The 17503-nt window shown below is 32.1% G+C and overlaps 1 protein-coding gene across 1 annotated transcript in view; it reads left to right on the top strand.

Moving 5' to 3' along the window:
• The first annotated feature begins 1427 nt into the window (after nt 1-1427).
• Nucleotides 1428-17503, top strand: part of LOC119644683 (proton channel OtopLc) — a 76790-nt gene continuing 60714 nt past the window's right edge. Inside the window, exon 1 of the mRNA XM_038044367.1 lies at nt 1428-1827. The gene's annotated coding sequence lies outside the window, so the exon portion shown is untranslated. The remainder of the gene's footprint in view (nt 1828-17503) is intronic.

The following is a 17503-nucleotide window of genomic DNA, read 5'->3' as shown; positions in this document are numbered from 1 at the left end:
AATATCTCTCATAATTCCTTCCACTAGTTGCACTAAATTTATAAAAGTATATAAAATACATAGCTATAGATTCCCTATGAGCCTATGGCTGCATATCATCTCTCTCCGGTACTTCTCCATTTAAGAATAATTTAGAAACTTTGAAATACAAAATATCTGGAAATTCGGTGTTCTTCAAAGTACAAAGTACTCAGGGTCGAGTACAATATTTAATTATAAACATTTATTACATACTTTCAAACGCGTGTAAGTATGGAAATCAGTTAGAATTTAACGCTGTTTCAAGAATATGCACACGTCGTGGGGTCTCTAATGCTTTCTTCTGAGTGTTGCAAACAATTTTGATAAAATGAATATGTCCCTCATAACATAGTTGATCAAACTAACATGTTCGTGATGTTTGTGTTTTGGCGTTCGTTGTTGTTTCAGTCGATTCAGATATTTAGTTTATTTAGTATTTGGAGAGGAGAGAGCGAGCAATCACTTTTTGAGAGTAAAATTTACTTTACTGTACATTTTGTTAGGAATGCCCTTTTTGACTTTGCTGAGAATAAAATTGTACATTTTGAGATTGAAATTGATGTTCGAGTTCGTGAGCTGCATACATTTACAACATACATGTTCGAGTTAGTGAATAGACTTTCAAAAATAACTTGTTCAACTTTCTGCTACGAAAATTCATTCATTCTTCAATTTCGGGTAAAGATGTGTAAATTCTTGTATTCTTGTCAATTTTTTCCGAAAAAGTTAGTAGTATTTTGAACGAGAGAAACGAGAGAGTTGTAATATCGCATGAGATTAATATAAACAAAACAGAAGATAAAAGTTAGTTAGACGGTCACAGTTAAGTGATTGATTAAATTGTTTGGCATTAAAAAGGGAAGTTGTTGTCTTAGACTGTATGGTGTTTTGTATGAAGTTTACCTCTTTTACATATATACGTATATATACCTATATATAGATATATATATATTATATATATATATATATTTATAATCGATTGGATTAATATATTAAAACTTTAAACATTTTTATAAATTTAAAATACAAGATGCGAAAATATAAATAATTATAATATGAAAAGCTATAGTGATAAAGTGCCCATATGAATGTTTAATTGAAAAAAAAAAAGAAGAAATTAATAGAAAAAAATCCAAAGAAATATATATTAAAAACAAGAACAAAATGAAAAACACTTTCATCTTCCTTTACATAGGCGAACAAAAGCCTAACAATATTCATTTTACATAGATATCTATCTAGCTTTAATCTGTTTATATATATATATATATATATAAATCTATATATATATAAATCTATATATATAAATCTATATATATATATATATATATAGATATATATATATAAATAAATACATATTCATACTTCCTAAGGGTTTGTGCAAATGATAAACAAAGAGTAACTTTTACAAAAGGTATATAAACAGTAAGAGCCGTAAAACTGCCACAAAAAATTATTCGATTTTCAAAAAGTATTGCATGTCAGACTTTTCCTATACTTTCTAGCCGTTATTACAAACTTACAAATAAAAAGGAAGGATATTAAAGCAGGTTGATTGTGTATGCATTAATATATTGTATGCCGGTATTAGTTGGCATTTTGTATTTGTGTTCTTGTAAATGTCGAAAAACTGACTCGTGTGTTTGGCACTCTCAGCATAAATTGAGATAAAATTTGTAATAAAAACAAGGAGCTCTCGCATCGAATGATTGCCGGCAAATAGTGAGAACAGGATTTAATGTGACGAACCGTAAACTAATTTCATGAATTCAAAGACTGCCGTTTGTTTGCTTAATATTGTTAAAGGTAAGATAAACTTATCTATGTATAGGTAGCCATAGAAATGCTTTACTTTCTATATGTCCTTCAATGGCTAACACAAAACATTCATTTTAATATTTGTTATGTAAAAAATTTTAAGAGAATTTTTATTTATTTATTTATTTATTTATTTTTTTTTCATTATAGACAAAGATTTAATTCGGTTAAAAAGAAATATATAATGTACTAAGAGAAAGCAATTTACTCAGTCGTTTATAATCGTTCTTAATTAATTACTTTATCTAAAAAGTAATACTTTAAAAAAAGTTACTCTTTATGGGGGGGGATGTCAACGCGTACAGATTTCGCAAATATGTATATACAGTCGTTGTGTTTCCTTGTAGCCACCCAATGTTTCAATTGTCTGCCACAGAATTTCGTGTTGTGGTTTGTACTCATTTCTTTGATTTGATGCAACGTAATATGTTTGTTGTACTTATTATTTTAGAAATTATTTTGTGAATAAAATTTCAATCACATTTACAATTGTAATGTAGATAAAAGATTTTGTTGCGAAATGCCGTAACAGACTAAACCCATTTTCTTCACTAACCAACTAAGAACGGTATATACTGAGAGATCACTAAGTATAAAAATTATTTACGTGAATACGAATACAATTTTAATCTGTCGGGCCCACTATTTGAGATAGCTTTTATAGTTGGAAAATTTATGAACCGCTCTTTCTCAAACTATAACTAAAGTTTAAATTTCGAATCAAAAAAAAAAAATAAATAAAAAAGTCAAGTTGATTATTCTGTATGCTCTGGAGAGCATTAAATAAATGGAAATGTTTTTAAAGCGATTTACTTCCCGACACAATATATATTGGTCAATAATTCTCGGGACTATCTCATTTTTTCTTCAAAATTTTTAATATTTGCTTCAATCGCCGCAATGAGCTTTGCATTTGATACGTGTCTGTCTGGCTGAAGAGCTCTTTTCAGAATTGCACTTGGGGACGGGGCGCCAGATCTGAAGTATACAATGATCGGAGCAGCATTTCGAAAAAGCAAAATTCTCAACATTTCGTGCAATGTAGTAAATGTAGATGTCTATCGACATCTTCAGGATATCCGCTATCTCTTGTTACGTCACTTTTCAATTTACATTACATTCCACTTTAATTACCAAACTTGGAGAACGAAAAGTCAATTTAATATTTCAATCACAGTAAAGTCATCTCGGTAACTAACGATTGCAGAAAATGTTCTCCACACAGAGTTGAAGCATCCACAGCTTACACATTTTGTACGAATATTTTGTTAGAGTGATTCTAATATCTGACGGTTCGCGAATGATATTCTATCTTAAATTCTTCCCAAGATAAAAATGGATTTTCTAATTGCTTTAATATAAGTAAATGAATTTTCCCAAAATTACCCCGCATATAAGCCATGGAGGGTATGAACGAACCCATTCTTACTCATCCTTTCATAACATATATGAAGTAAACAGATAAACTCTAATAATATTCAGTTCAACTTAACTTGAAGCGAAATTCAAATCTTCATATTTTTGACATAAGCCTCTAGCTATGTATATTTAAGAATATTTTATTAATCATCGATTCTAAAATTATTTTTCCCATATAGATTTAGCCTTAGGTTGTACATATTTGTATCTGTGCTTGTTTGTCCATCAGTCATCTTTCGTTATGGCAACTGAGATGCGATGCGAAAACTTTTGTCTCGATTCTAGTCTCGAATGTAAGGAATGAGTGAGTAATCCAAAGTAATGTTGTTCCTTAAAGGACTATATACAGTCATGTTAACGTTCTATATAATGAATTCGATCCTGACTATTCTATTTTTGTTGTAATCAGTTGAATCTCGAATTCGTAAGGATCTAAAGCAAAGATTAATCAGAGATTAATTAAACGATACAAATGGATTTACAAATCAAATCCTTAACTAGATCCTCACTTGTTCAATAACTAGAAGACTACGCAGTTAATGGGACGAAATATTCTGTATCGAGTATTTTCAGCTACGTTTTGCCAATAATTAGAATAGAAATTAGAAATAGAATTTTTAATTTCTGCTTTCTCTCTCTCTCTCTCTCTCTCTCTCTCTCTCTCTTTAATTCCCGAGATATGGATTAAAATATTTTTTTCTCTCCATGTGCATTAGATAGGACCTTGTTTTAATATTATGCAGGAAGTTGTGGCATTTCTCTTTGGCTTAACTATGCACAAAAGATGTTGATTATCATAAACATACATACGTGTTACTAAATACGACCTATTGTGAAATGTTTTTGCTCTATATAAAGGCAAAAGTTGACAGTGATTGACAATTTCGTTAAAAAGGAAAAAATGTGAAGTGAAACAAAAGGAAAATATGCCTGTTTCTGAGTAAGCAATAGAGAGTTTTCTTTAATTAGTTTTGAGGATAAATTGGAGACAAACGTTTCTTGAAACGAAACAAAAAATAAATAAATAAATAAAATAAAATAAAAGAAATCCAAAATGGAAATAAAAATAAAAAGCACAGAAATGGTGGCAAGAGAGTCGTAACCTGTTTTAATTTATTGTAAGAATTTAAAAGAAAAATAAATAAATAAAAAAAAAACGCTTAAAATTAAGGGGACGGGAAAATATTGTGGCTAAAGGATCACTATTGCTATCCTACTATCCTATTTTACCTTTAAATAGTGTTGCAAAGGAGGTCTTATGGCCTAACGCTATCTGCTGACGTTACTGGAATTAAAAATACACAAAAATCGAATCTATTGAAATGTAATATGTGAGGAGATAAGGAAAATGTTCACAATAAGAAGAAATTTTAGTTCTGCGTAAACTTTGATTGCAGTGATGGCTCGTAAAGAAATTATCCTGACTTAGTCCCTCAACGCATTTCTGTGCTAAATTTTGGGGCGTTTGGATTCTTCCTGTCCAAAATAGGGGGATGCTGTTCTGGCTATGTCATTATTGAGAGGCAGATCGTGGTAAAATTCCTAATAAAAACGAAAATTGTTCAATTTTGATCTCCTGCCCTACTCCAAATTTCCAAATATTGTTTTTCTTTTTTTTTGTAATCATCACTGAAGAATAAGGTGTGTATTCATTTTACTGTAACGTTTGCAACACCCAGCAGGAAGGCTCCCATAAAATATGTACATTCTTGATCAGCATTAAATTCTAATTCGATTCAAGTATGTCTGTCGCTCCGTCTAGTTGCTTGTCTACCATCTGCAGTTGCAAACGTTCTTCTTGTCGCACAAATAAAGCTATCCGCTTCACATAAGGCAGAAATATTGGAAATTCTTGGACGCAGATTGTTACTGAAAATGTTACAAATCGTTCAAAGGACAAGACCAAAGCACAACATAATCTCATACAATCTTTGTTTTTAAAAATGAAACACAATCTCCTTTTTTGCTTGTTAGTTATATCAAACCAACATAAATACAACGATAAAAATGTCTATTTTTATTCTACGAATGGTCCTGCACTACATGCACAAAAATGGAAAATACCGGCCACGCCTATTTTTATTCTCTGCACTTTCTTGACGTTCGAAAAGTAAACAATTTCACTTAATAACATCTTTTACAATACTAAGGTGACGATAAAATTCATTGAGAAAGATTAAAACAACAAAAAGCATTGTATCCTACAGTACGCTATAATTATTCATATAACGATTTTTATGAAATAAAGCGTTTCATCAAAACTTGTGACTTGTAGGTCGAACAAAAGAAAAGACGACAGACCGATGGACACACAATGGATGGGCAAACTTAAACCGGGGAAATGATTTCGAATTGATCGTTATTATAAAGCGTGGGTCCATCTCGAATTCTTCTTGGTGTTGCATATATTGTTACAAACCTAATGGACCCTTCTATCATCTTACAATCGACAGTTATAACACTCAATGCCCTCAATGCACTAGTCATAATATAAAGCGTACGTAGTTCCTATAAACTAACACACACACTTCTATTGAACTATAACTGTCTATATATATACGTAGTATATATAACTAGTGGATTCGAGAAGCGATCGGTATAATTCCTATTCTGCTTTTTGCACCCACTCTAATAAAGTTATACATTATGTATATGTATATGGAAATTTTTATATTGACATTTTCTATAGAAAGCAATACAGTCAACCCTGCAATTCGTAACGCGCTATAAGAAATGCAGCAATAGTACGAATCAATTTGATTCGTATCGCTTTCTACGGAAACCTCGTCGACTGAAACTTGTAAGTAAATAAAATCGCTTATTAATCGGTTTGGTTTGCTTTGCGATGCATGAAAATTGCATTGCCTCACCGACAAACCTTGTTTTCCAATAAAACGAAGAAAATGATATAAAATTGCGTAACATAATTTCATGTGTATTGAAAGCTTCGAACACTCATTCTCGTTTTCAAATCTGAGTGGCCTTAATCATTGTCTTCCAATGGGCCAAATGTCTTCTTCACTTGATAAATCGTCCTGTGGAGAGCATTGAGAGAAACCTCTCTAACCGTAGCTAAGCGATTTCTTAACTCTCTTTTGAACTTTGCGTTGCGCATCATTGAACGTCAAATTTGGCTCTTTTTTTCCCATTGTAAAAGTTGAGCTTCGGCTTTGAATCTGAATTGGAATTGTAGTTTCATTGGTGGCATTTTTTTCTCCATCTCTTGAACGTTTTCAAATTTGGATTTTTTCCCCAAGAGATGAAAACTGCCTTAACTGTTTTCTTCTTTCTTTTATGTCTTGCATTATGTAAGCCTGGGATTAACAATTATTTTATTATTTTTTTATTACAACAAATAAAAAATATAGTCCACGGTATTGTGTAATGTTGTACAATTACGATAAATCAAATTAAGCGAGCAATAGGCAGTAGGATTTACAGACAATTGCCCACTAAGCTGCCCTTAAAATTGATGACAAGTTCGGCTGAAATTGGAAAATTGGTATGTATGTGCGTGTGTGTACTTTGACAAAAAAACAAAGTGATTTCCTTGTTAATTTCAACTGTAGAATATTAATACGTAGCTAAATTCATGGTATAGAACGATCGCGATCGCGTTATAGAAGGATTGACTGTATATTTATATATGCATTTTTCCACATTTCAAGCAGATTTTTGTTTTACTGCGAAGCGTTAATGAATTTCCATACAAATCACGACAACTTTTACATTTAAAAGCCACAAGGCTGTTTCCATTGGTGTAGGGTACAAAACGTATCACACTGTACAGTTTATTTTTCCAATTTTTTTTTCTGTTCATTTCTAAATAGTTTATAATTAAACTTTTGAGAATACATACAAATAAAATCAACGTAACCAAAAAAAAAAATAAAAAAAAATACACCCCAACTATCAATGCCAATCGACTTAAGCATCGACTTTCAATATGACCGATAAATTTCATGATATATTATCGTGATGTCTTTTTAGGACAATCAAATTTCGACATCCACTAAGTGACGTAATTTTTGATTAATTGTCCAACATATAAGTCCGCTTTAAAGAAATTTTTAAACAAATATTTCTAAATTTACTATATTTATAGATAATTTGTATTTGCATAATGTAATCAACAATTTTTTCTTGCGTGAAAATTTAAATAGACACAATAATATATATACGATTTTATAACGGAATATTACCCACAAGAGTAGTCTAATAATTCATTTTAATATCAAAGTTTTATTATCTTTATTTGAGAGAAATTTTCTTAATAAAGGCATTTTATTTTAAAGAGGGCATGGCCTATGTGTAGGCGACATTATTTCGCCTTTTTTTTTACATTCATCGTCAGCAGGATGAGTGGTATATTTATGTTGTAAAGAAGTTTGCAACGTTCAGAAGGAAATTTCAGAAACGCCACAAATCATATACATTCTTGATCAACATGAAATTCTTAATCGAATTAAGCATGTCCGTCTGTCCGTCTGCATAACGTCTATTGTAAACATTTTTCTGGCCGTAAATATGAAGCTATCGACTTTAAATATGATAGAAGCATTGGAAGTTCTTGTACGCAGATTAATATTGAAAATGATCTAAACCGTTTAAAGGACACGCTCGCACAGCACCACATACCCTGGAAACATCTTATCTATAGCAGATAAATGTAAAAAACGCATATTCTATGGGCGATGCTGTAGCACCGGTAAATGGAAAAAAAATTGACCACGCCTACTCAATGTTATAGTGTATCAAAATTCAATTTTTTTAAGGCGTAGAAACAAACTTTAAAAACCGCATGAAGTTTGTAAATTCTTAATCTCTGTTTGTCTGTCCATGCGTCTGTCTGCGCAATTGTGTAGCATTTGCAGTAAACATTCTCCCGTTAACGAAAGTGAAGATATCGCTTAGATATAATCTTTTTAAAGGACACGCCTACAACGTCCACACGACTAAATAGAAACAATCAGCTGCGCCCACTCGATATTATGGAGCATGAATATGTAGTGCTTTTATTTAATTTCTTTGCTCTTTTTTAAAATAACGATAATAGGTATCAAAGGTTCGCTCTCGATCGAACATAATTTTCGTATTTGTTTTGCATATATTTTGGAAAAGATTTTTATAAATAAAATTCATTTAATTGATTGAAGAAATCATTCCAAATTTCCTTTAAAGTCAATTGTGTTTTTCAAATAAGTATTAATTTGCTGCATAAGCAAACACAGATTTTGACCCATACTAGGGGTCACTTAAACGAATTTAGAAAGAAGTCGGCTTTTTAATGTGAAAATAGAAAAAAAAAAATAGATAAATAAATAAAAAAAAATAAAAAGAAAAATAAAGTCAAAATTTAAATAAAGCCCAAGTACGTATTTAATTGTTGCTACAAAAATTATAAGTTTACTGTAGGTTGATTGAATTAATTAACATAAAAAAAAAAAAGATAGAAAGTGAGCATAATATATAACATATATAGATAGTAAACGTTGAGCTAACAATTTACAAACGCCTTTTCTCATCTTCGCATAATGATCATCGTTGACTTCAATGAAAACAATTTTGCAATCATTGACATGTGTGTAGGTATAAATAGAATTTAACTAATACACATAAGCGGTGATTGGTGGTGTCATGTGAATTAAGTCATTGTCATATGAGAGATAAATATGGGTCAATAAAACCTTAGAAATGCTACCGTTTGCATATCGATTCTCTAATAATATATACAATAAGGTGCCACAAATTGTGGTCATGCGTTTATTTAAATCATTTTTTTTTCTGTTTCATTTTTCATATTCGAATTTTTATGATATATTATCTTGGGCGTTTAGACTTTTTCTTTTTCCCTCTCTTAACGTTTCGGTTTTTGTTTCATGGAAAATTTATATGCGCGTATCTAAGCTTATATAGCTCCAGTCTACGGTATATATATCCATATAAATGTATGCATATACATATATATATATATATATATATATATATATATATATATATATATATATATATATGTCAACAGTATCATTAAACAGTTTGTGGTATCTCTTGAGGTTATTATATTGTTGTTAATGTTGTTCTTGTTGTTGTTGTTGTTTTTTTCCAATTCATTCAACTTATTATGAAATATATTTTCTATAGATATTTATGCAATGTTCGAATGTGAATATACTTCCTATGCCGAGAGTTTATTATACCGTCAATAATATTATATGCTATTATTGCACACATTATATTATTTCAACTACGCGCGCATACACAATTTATTTTAATGCATTTATGCTTTAAAGGTGTCTCTCTACAATTACCTGCATATCATTTTATAATTTTTTTTTTACATTTTCTTTATTGCATTTTCACTTTTTCGTAGTTTTCTTCTTCTGGGTATGCTTTCATAGCAAATATGACTTATATTGAGTTAATATTGCAACACGCTTTCTACTGCAATCCATTAATGAATTGAATTGCTAAGCAACACGCGTCTCGGTTTATATAATAATTTACGGAAGGAAGCGACAAGCCTCTAGAAGAATCGCTTCACTATTTATTCCAATCACCACTACTCTAGACTAATGAAATTATGAATTACAATAGACAAAGTTATTTACCATAGTGCCGTCATTATATGTATATACACCCACCACCCAAGGATGGATGGGTATACTCCTTTGTCGCAGCAGAAAGCTTCAATTCATCTGAATCAATATGAAATATGATTCTCTGTTTGTCTGTGTAAACGGTCAGCTTGCCGTTTGCAAAAATTGGAACGTTAGAAATTTTATCATGTGGATGAGAGATCTACGGTATAATATAAGAGAGAGAATATTTCCGCTTATTAGTTTTGTCGACTTCTAGATTTTTCGCCCATTACTCGTAAACTCTAACCGATATAACTACAAAAGCCTCCTACTTATTTCTCTGGCTAATGCCTTTATGAGTGTCTTAAAATGGCATAAATCAGCCGCTCCGTTCCAATATTATTCAATAGGTCATTGAAATTTCCAGGATATTCCACGTATGAAATTTCGGTCAGGGTCTCATGTAACTACACGTTATATCGCTTATGACACAGGCTATCGTAAGTTGATATGGATGCATGTAACAATCGGGCGGACTTAAAATAGATCTATCATTAATGTACCTGAAATAGTAGTTTCGAGTTTATTGCAAGAAGTGCTAAACGTGATGATCGACTGCTTTGCGAAACCCAAAGCGCAAACGATCATGATGTAGAGTCGATAATAGGCAAAGTAACTATTACCACCGATTGAGGGCCATGACAATCTCACTTGGGGATTAATTGCGGGTATATTAAAACGAAACCATCATTAGGGAACCCAATCCATAAATAAGACGGGACATGATCGATGAGACGACAAATGATCGAAGCATTATATTACGGAAGTTAAGACATTGCGGATTTTTGAGCGTGATAATGTTCGGTCTGCTATCGGAAAATTCATCATGAAACCTGAATATTCAATATTTAGTAGGCTTGGTCAATTTTTTCCATTTACCGGGGTTCCAGCATAGCCCATGGAATATGCGTTTTGTACATTTATCTAATATAATTTATGAATAATTAGTGAGTAAATAAAAAATTTTTTAAAAAATGTTTACATCAAACATTACACAGGCAGAACTTGATTCTGATCAAGAGCATGTATACTATGTGGCGTCTCTGAAGTTTCCTGCATTGATTTCCGAACGATTTGACAAAATGATCATTCTTCGTTAATGGATACAAAAGAAAAAAAAACAGTCACTTTGTGGATAAACTCAAAAGATTATTTGCCTTTCCGCACGGAGTTCTAAACGGTAAAAAAGATGCCGGCTAAGCATGGACAATGCTTTTGTTCATAGTGAAAAGGGGGGTGGGGGGGGGGGGGGGTAATTTTTTCATATTTCCAATAAACTCTTTTATTTATTATATTTGAATATATAATAAATTCTAATTTACTGTGTCTTCTGCATTTAATTGGTGCCATATTTTTATTAACAAGTGAAATGTGTATGAGGTAATCTAAAAAATATTGAAACCAATAATGCATACAGTGCAATATATATATATATATATATATACAGATAGATCTGTAGATCAATAGAAATATTGAATGTATATTTTTTTAAATATATATGTTAAGTTGTACAATACCATTCCAGAATGAGGCGACTCCTTGTGGATTTCCTTTCAAGCATCAAAAATCAGCATCAAAAAGCATCGGAATTAATACATTAGACAGATAGATGGTCTTCAAATCACTTATGTTTTCTAGCATGTACTATTCTATATAAGTTTTAATTCACATTTATCAGGACTATAAAAACTTTTTTTTTTCGAGGCAGTAATTAGGGCTTTTTATAACGTACTGGGTACTCGAGTTTGTTTTTCAATCGATTTTATTTACCACAGTTTACGCATGCAATTATTGCATGATAGAAACAAAGTTTTCTAATCAATCATGCGACACTTAATTTTCAATATGCGAGTTCATGCTTCCTGGCGGTTTCTTTTTAATGTATTACTCGCATGATTATTGTTTATATAAGTGGAGCACTGTGGAATATCGTTCGATCTGAACTTTGAAGGAAAGCCTATACACATACCTACAATTTATGCGAAGGGCATCTTTCTAACTCTATAGAAGAAACTTGTCAATCATTATCGTCATGGTCATCATCATCATCATCATCATCATCATCATCATTTGAATTGACTTAATCATGTCTGTCGATATTTCTTGGCTGTTGACCAAGTTAATCATTTACACAACTTCAGTTGTACATATTTCACTTTAGATTCAGATTAAAACATTGATGTGCTCTGACAGCTGTGAACGACAGCTTGTAAACAAATACTTGAAATTTATAGTATAGAAGCGTTAATGTCCCAATTACGTTACGATTCTGGAAATTGAACGCTCCATTATTTTTACTATCTATTATTTACGTACTACACCTTTCTCTGATATAGTATCTTATTTAATATAATTTCTTTATTGGATATATATCTTTACAATTGGGGAAGATCTTCGTTGCGTTATAAAAAGCATGAGTAGAGAAATCACAATATAAGCAAATAAAATTTGTCATCTTGTTTCTTTCTCCATACCTATCGGGATGTTTAAATGAAAATTTTTAGATTTTAGATCTCTCTCTTGAAATTGGAGCAAATTATTTTGAAGAACGCTTGAGAAGCGATTGTTTCAAAAAAATACTTTTAACAACTTTTAAATTTAAAGTACCTTGGATAATATCGTTTATTAGTTCGATAGTCTGTTGCAACTTGATAAGGGCGGCACTAGTCTGGGTCGTGAAAGTGCGCGAAAAAAAATCTTTAACTCGGTTAGATTGTTTTATTTTTTGTTTTCGAATTTGTTCGATATATATGCGTTTGATATAAGTTTTTGCCTGTTAAAATATTTTGTAGTTGCATTTCAAAGATTTGTTCAATGTTGATACTTGTACTGTTACTAATTTCTATATTGTACATATCCGAATATGCAGTTGCTGTTGCTGTTGCTGTTGCTGTTGCTGTTGCTGTTCTAAAAAGTAAAACGCAACGACATTGCCTTCACAACTAATTAAATTACCAATACAAACATTTGTAATTTAGAAACAATAGCAAAATATTGCTTGCAAGTCTATGTGCGCGAGTATGTTTGCTTTTGTCCTATGATGGTCTTGTGAATTTTATTATGCGGATGCTAATCCAAACACTTGCTAGTGACCTAATTGCTATACAATGCTAATTGTTAGTGAACAACAACAAAAATAATAATAGCAATAACAATAACAACAATTACTACAACAAGTCCGATAACCGTGTACACTACAATGACAGAGACATCAATAATTGACAATGCCATGCAATTTTACAATAACATCAATAACAATGCTAAAGAAAGGTAAATATTTTGATATATATATATATATAGAAGACTAGGAACTGGGGTAAGCAAACTTTTTAAAAAATACAGGAGTAATTGAACGGCTTCGGATATTGCAACGCCCAGACGGCAAGAGGACCCCTGAAGTTACCCCACGAGGTATATATATTCTTGTTCTGAGTTGATTTAAGCATGTCCGTCTGTGCGTCTGTATAATCTCCGTTGTAAATATTTTCCGGTCAGCGAAAATGAATATATCGTTTACAAATTTTCAGACGAATTTGAAAATTATCTAAACTTTTCAAACGACACGCCTATAACGTCCACATGCTTATGCGATCAAAACTATGAATGCCTTTTATTCTTAAAATACAAAAAAATTTAACCGCGCCCCCTAATATTATAGACTATGAGAATATAGCTTTTTTTTTTAAGTCTTTCTTAGGATAACGTCGATGGGTACAAAGAAATGCGATCAGGAGCGGAAAAAATGAGTAAAATTATAGTATACTAAGGCATCGCTGGCATTGTACTCAGTTTACTAACTACATTCCAGATTTTCCTGTAACTAAAGAGGTTTTTGGCATAAACCTCTAGGAGCATGGACGTTCTTTGTTGTTGTTGAGTTACTCCCACTAGTAAAAAAGCAGTGCCAAGAATACACGAGGGTAAGGGAATCTCCATAGAATCTTTAAAAACGATTCCAGATCAAATGAGAGCAGAGCGTGCACCATCCGAGAAAGTGCCTCCTAACCGATAGGTTAACTTTTAACAATTTGAGCAAATATACCACGAGCTTAAATATAATAATAATAAAAATAAAAGAAATAATAATTTTTACAAAAACTTCTCCTTATAGCGCAAATGGTAACTAATCACTCAAGGATGAAGATAGGAGGAGGAATTTTATTTTGAACATAAAGTACGAGTAGTTGTGCAGGCGAAAATTGCTACTACCTAGTCAGTGTTTTTCCGCGGCAGTGTTATGCTGTAAAAGCTTTACCTTTCGAGATCGGAAATTTACACCTAAATGTGTTTTAAAACATAGGCCAGTGGGCAACTCGGCCTTTTCGCCCATCCATAGACGGCAAACGATAAGATGACCCTCTAGATTTTTTGCGCCTGTAGAACGAGACATTTTTTTGGCAATAAAGTCGTTGCGTAACTGCCCAAGATTTCGTAGTTGCTTGTTTGGGATGCCCTTTGCAATGGAGTTCTCTTTCATAAATATCAAGAAATTTATTACGGCAAAGTTCAATACATGGTAGAATAAATGTTGGTATCATTTGTGGCTTTTGACTCTTGCACGATAGCGAACTAAATAGCTATCCATAAATTCCACTGCTCCCATAAACACATGCACTATTATTGGGTAAAAGATGTCGATCTGATGTTTTAGTCGCTTAACATATCAATAGATATTGTCTACCGAGTACAAGCTTATATAAGTAGATAGCAAAGTAACCGTTCTTGTTATCTTTCGACACCGTCGCCGCAAACTCAATACAATCATGAAGAAAATTTCTTTCCTCATAAGTTCTTTGAAGAATCGTCGTCGTCTCTTAAATCATTCTTGTCCGCGAGTCTACAATTAGGCAATCTATTCTGTTGTACTATCTATTCCCTGTTTCGATAAACAGTATAACTGGGGCAATGATGATGAAAGATCATCGAAAAACATCATATGATTTTTGATTCTTGGTATCACACTGACAAATCGTAAGACGACATTATTGGTAACTCCCAAATCTGGCTCATCTACTAGTCTATATATTTTTGTCTTCTTATCCATGCCACGCTTGGACAGAGTATGCGTATTCCATGAGACTACGTAAAACAAATAGCTTGTAATCGCACTTTCGGATAATGATTTATGTTTGTTAACCAAATTTGTTTGTTGTCTACTGAGAAGTGTTGGTGTACGGGGATAGGTGAAAATGTCTCATTTAGAAGACTTATTATTGATTTGATCTTTTCGAAGACATCGCGATTTAAATGATCTGTCAGAAGATGTTTTTCATAATCTACGCAAAAATGTCAAATCGTATGAAATTTATGCAAACATTATTCAGCCACATTGTAGTTACATAATAATTATTTAAACAACAATAAAATTACTTGAGAAAGACTTTAAAAATATGAAAGTAATAATAAATGTTCCACAAAATAACTTTAGGATTAGTGATCTTAAGTAGCAACGATATTCTCTTATTCACTCCTTTCTCTCGCCTTATCGGAGATGAATTTTTTTTCTATACCTTTACTGCTCGTCATAAAAATAATCGTAATTCGTAATGCTGTCGCGAAAGTAAATTAGACTCAGATAGCGCGCTAACAAAGAAAATGATCACGGATAAAGAAATAGACTGGTAAAGATTCTGTTTGCTTTTGGAAACGATAAAATTGTTTTTGTTTAAATCAAAATATAAGAAAAATGGAACACACTATGCCAAGGTTGCCGTATATGGGTATGAGGTATTAAACATGTGACACTACACTACACACTACATCACTATACATTTACGGGTTAAACGGGTTGTTTAAAAGGAACAGGTGTCGGAATATCTTTGCGAGGAACCGCAACAATTTCCATAACAAACAGATTTTACTTCTCCAGAGAAGGGAGACAAAATCGAACCATATCTGTTTCTTAATATTAGTTTCGTAGAACATTAAGTTAAGGTCATCTCAACCACCCAGCAACTTTGCTACATAAGCAAATGCAGCAAGTGTAATAGAAATGATTGTCAATGAGGTGTCGCGAGAAGAATGCAAGATTTATAAATTGACTTACGAGAGCTTAGAGAAAGATGAAAAATCAATGATTTTCCTAAAGTGGAAAGTTCTAGTGCTAAGCAGTTAAACTCATTCTTGCAAGCAAAAAATTATATAGTTCCAGCGGAAATTCGCATTAATAGATTGCAGTCGCATTTGTTTTGCTTTAAAACGGAAATAAATTATAAGTGACACGCCTTTTGGCAGGAATAATTATGTGCAACCGCAAACGCCGCGGGGGTAGAAGACTTGCTTTATCAATTATTTAAAGCAAAAAAAAAAATTTTTTTTTCAAATATAAAACACACAACAATTAAACCCAACCCTTGCCCGCTATGCTTCCCATATGTGTAATTACTTTTACGGATATATATATTTTCTAAATATATATATTTATATGTATGTATATGAAAGCATTTAAGCATAAGGCTGAGAGGATACTCAAAAAGTTGCTAACACAATACTCAAGTGTTAATTGTCATGGTGAAGGCAGTAAAGAAAAAGAAAACTTTCTATCGCATGGTCAGGCTAACTTAAATCGCTATAATGCTATGCTATGCCGTATATGCATTTCAAATGAAAAATGCAAAATGAAAAAGGAAAAGCAAAAGTCGTCAAAAATCATTTGAACTTGAATGCTTTACATGCACCCAATGGCAATAAAAGCAACAACTGCAATTTGCTTTTTCTTTCTTTTATTTATTCATATATATATATATATATATATATATATATATATATTTTTTTTTTTTTTTTTTAAAGTGCTTCTATTATATTATAGAAATGGGGATTGCATGCGATAATGAGTGTTTACTTAGTGTGCGAGGATATAAGTGAAAGAAGAAAGAGTGCATGCAGTTTTGTTGTAATCAACGAACGAATTTGACACGAGAAAACAAAGGCCGTTCCTACGAGCGAAAGGAAGCGGTTAAGAGTTAAAACGTTATGTTTGACATTATTGCCACAGGTGGTTACTAAAGGTAACAATTTTTCGTTACATTTAGGCGAGCATACATACACTCTAGTTATAAATTGTTATAATAAAATTTAAACATTATTATTAACCCAACAGATTCTGTAGAGTATTTCGATATAGTGAAAAGAAAAAAAAATAAAAAAATATTATTATTAAATATTAGGCCTAATAAGCGAGACAATATCAGCTATTCATGATTGCATAAATTAAATGAGTAAAACAAAAGAAAAGAAAGATTAATGGAATCTCTTTCTTGGGATAGATTTTTATTTAGTTTAACGTGAGTGGGTTCCGTGAAAGTTTGGAACTCACGGCGCCCGATATCATAACGGATTAATCGAAGAAGCGATAGCAGTTGTCCTTGAATGAACAAGACCCCCCCTCCCCCGCCGCCACCTAACTAAAAAGGGAGGCCCCACTACTCTTGACGTATCAGAACGTAGGAAGAAATCATGGCGCGAGCCATTTTCGTCGTAACTTTGATCAGCGTCCAGGCTTATTTAACATTTAATTGTTTACCGTTCACACAAAACTTGGCGGTAGCTACAGATATAGCGATGCTCTCCGAAAAGCCGTATTTAGCAGATAGGTCAGGCAAGAAGGC

The sequence above is a fragment of the Glossina fuscipes genome, unplaced genomic scaffold (assembly GCF_014805625.2).
Source record: "Glossina fuscipes isolate IAEA_lab_2018 unplaced genomic scaffold, Yale_Gfus_2 0, whole genome shotgun sequence".
NCBI lineage: Eukaryota > Metazoa > Arthropoda > Insecta > Diptera > Glossinidae > Glossina > Glossina fuscipes.
The sequence above is the reverse complement of the archived record's forward strand: the minus strand, read 5'-3'. Positions and strand labels throughout refer to the sequence as shown.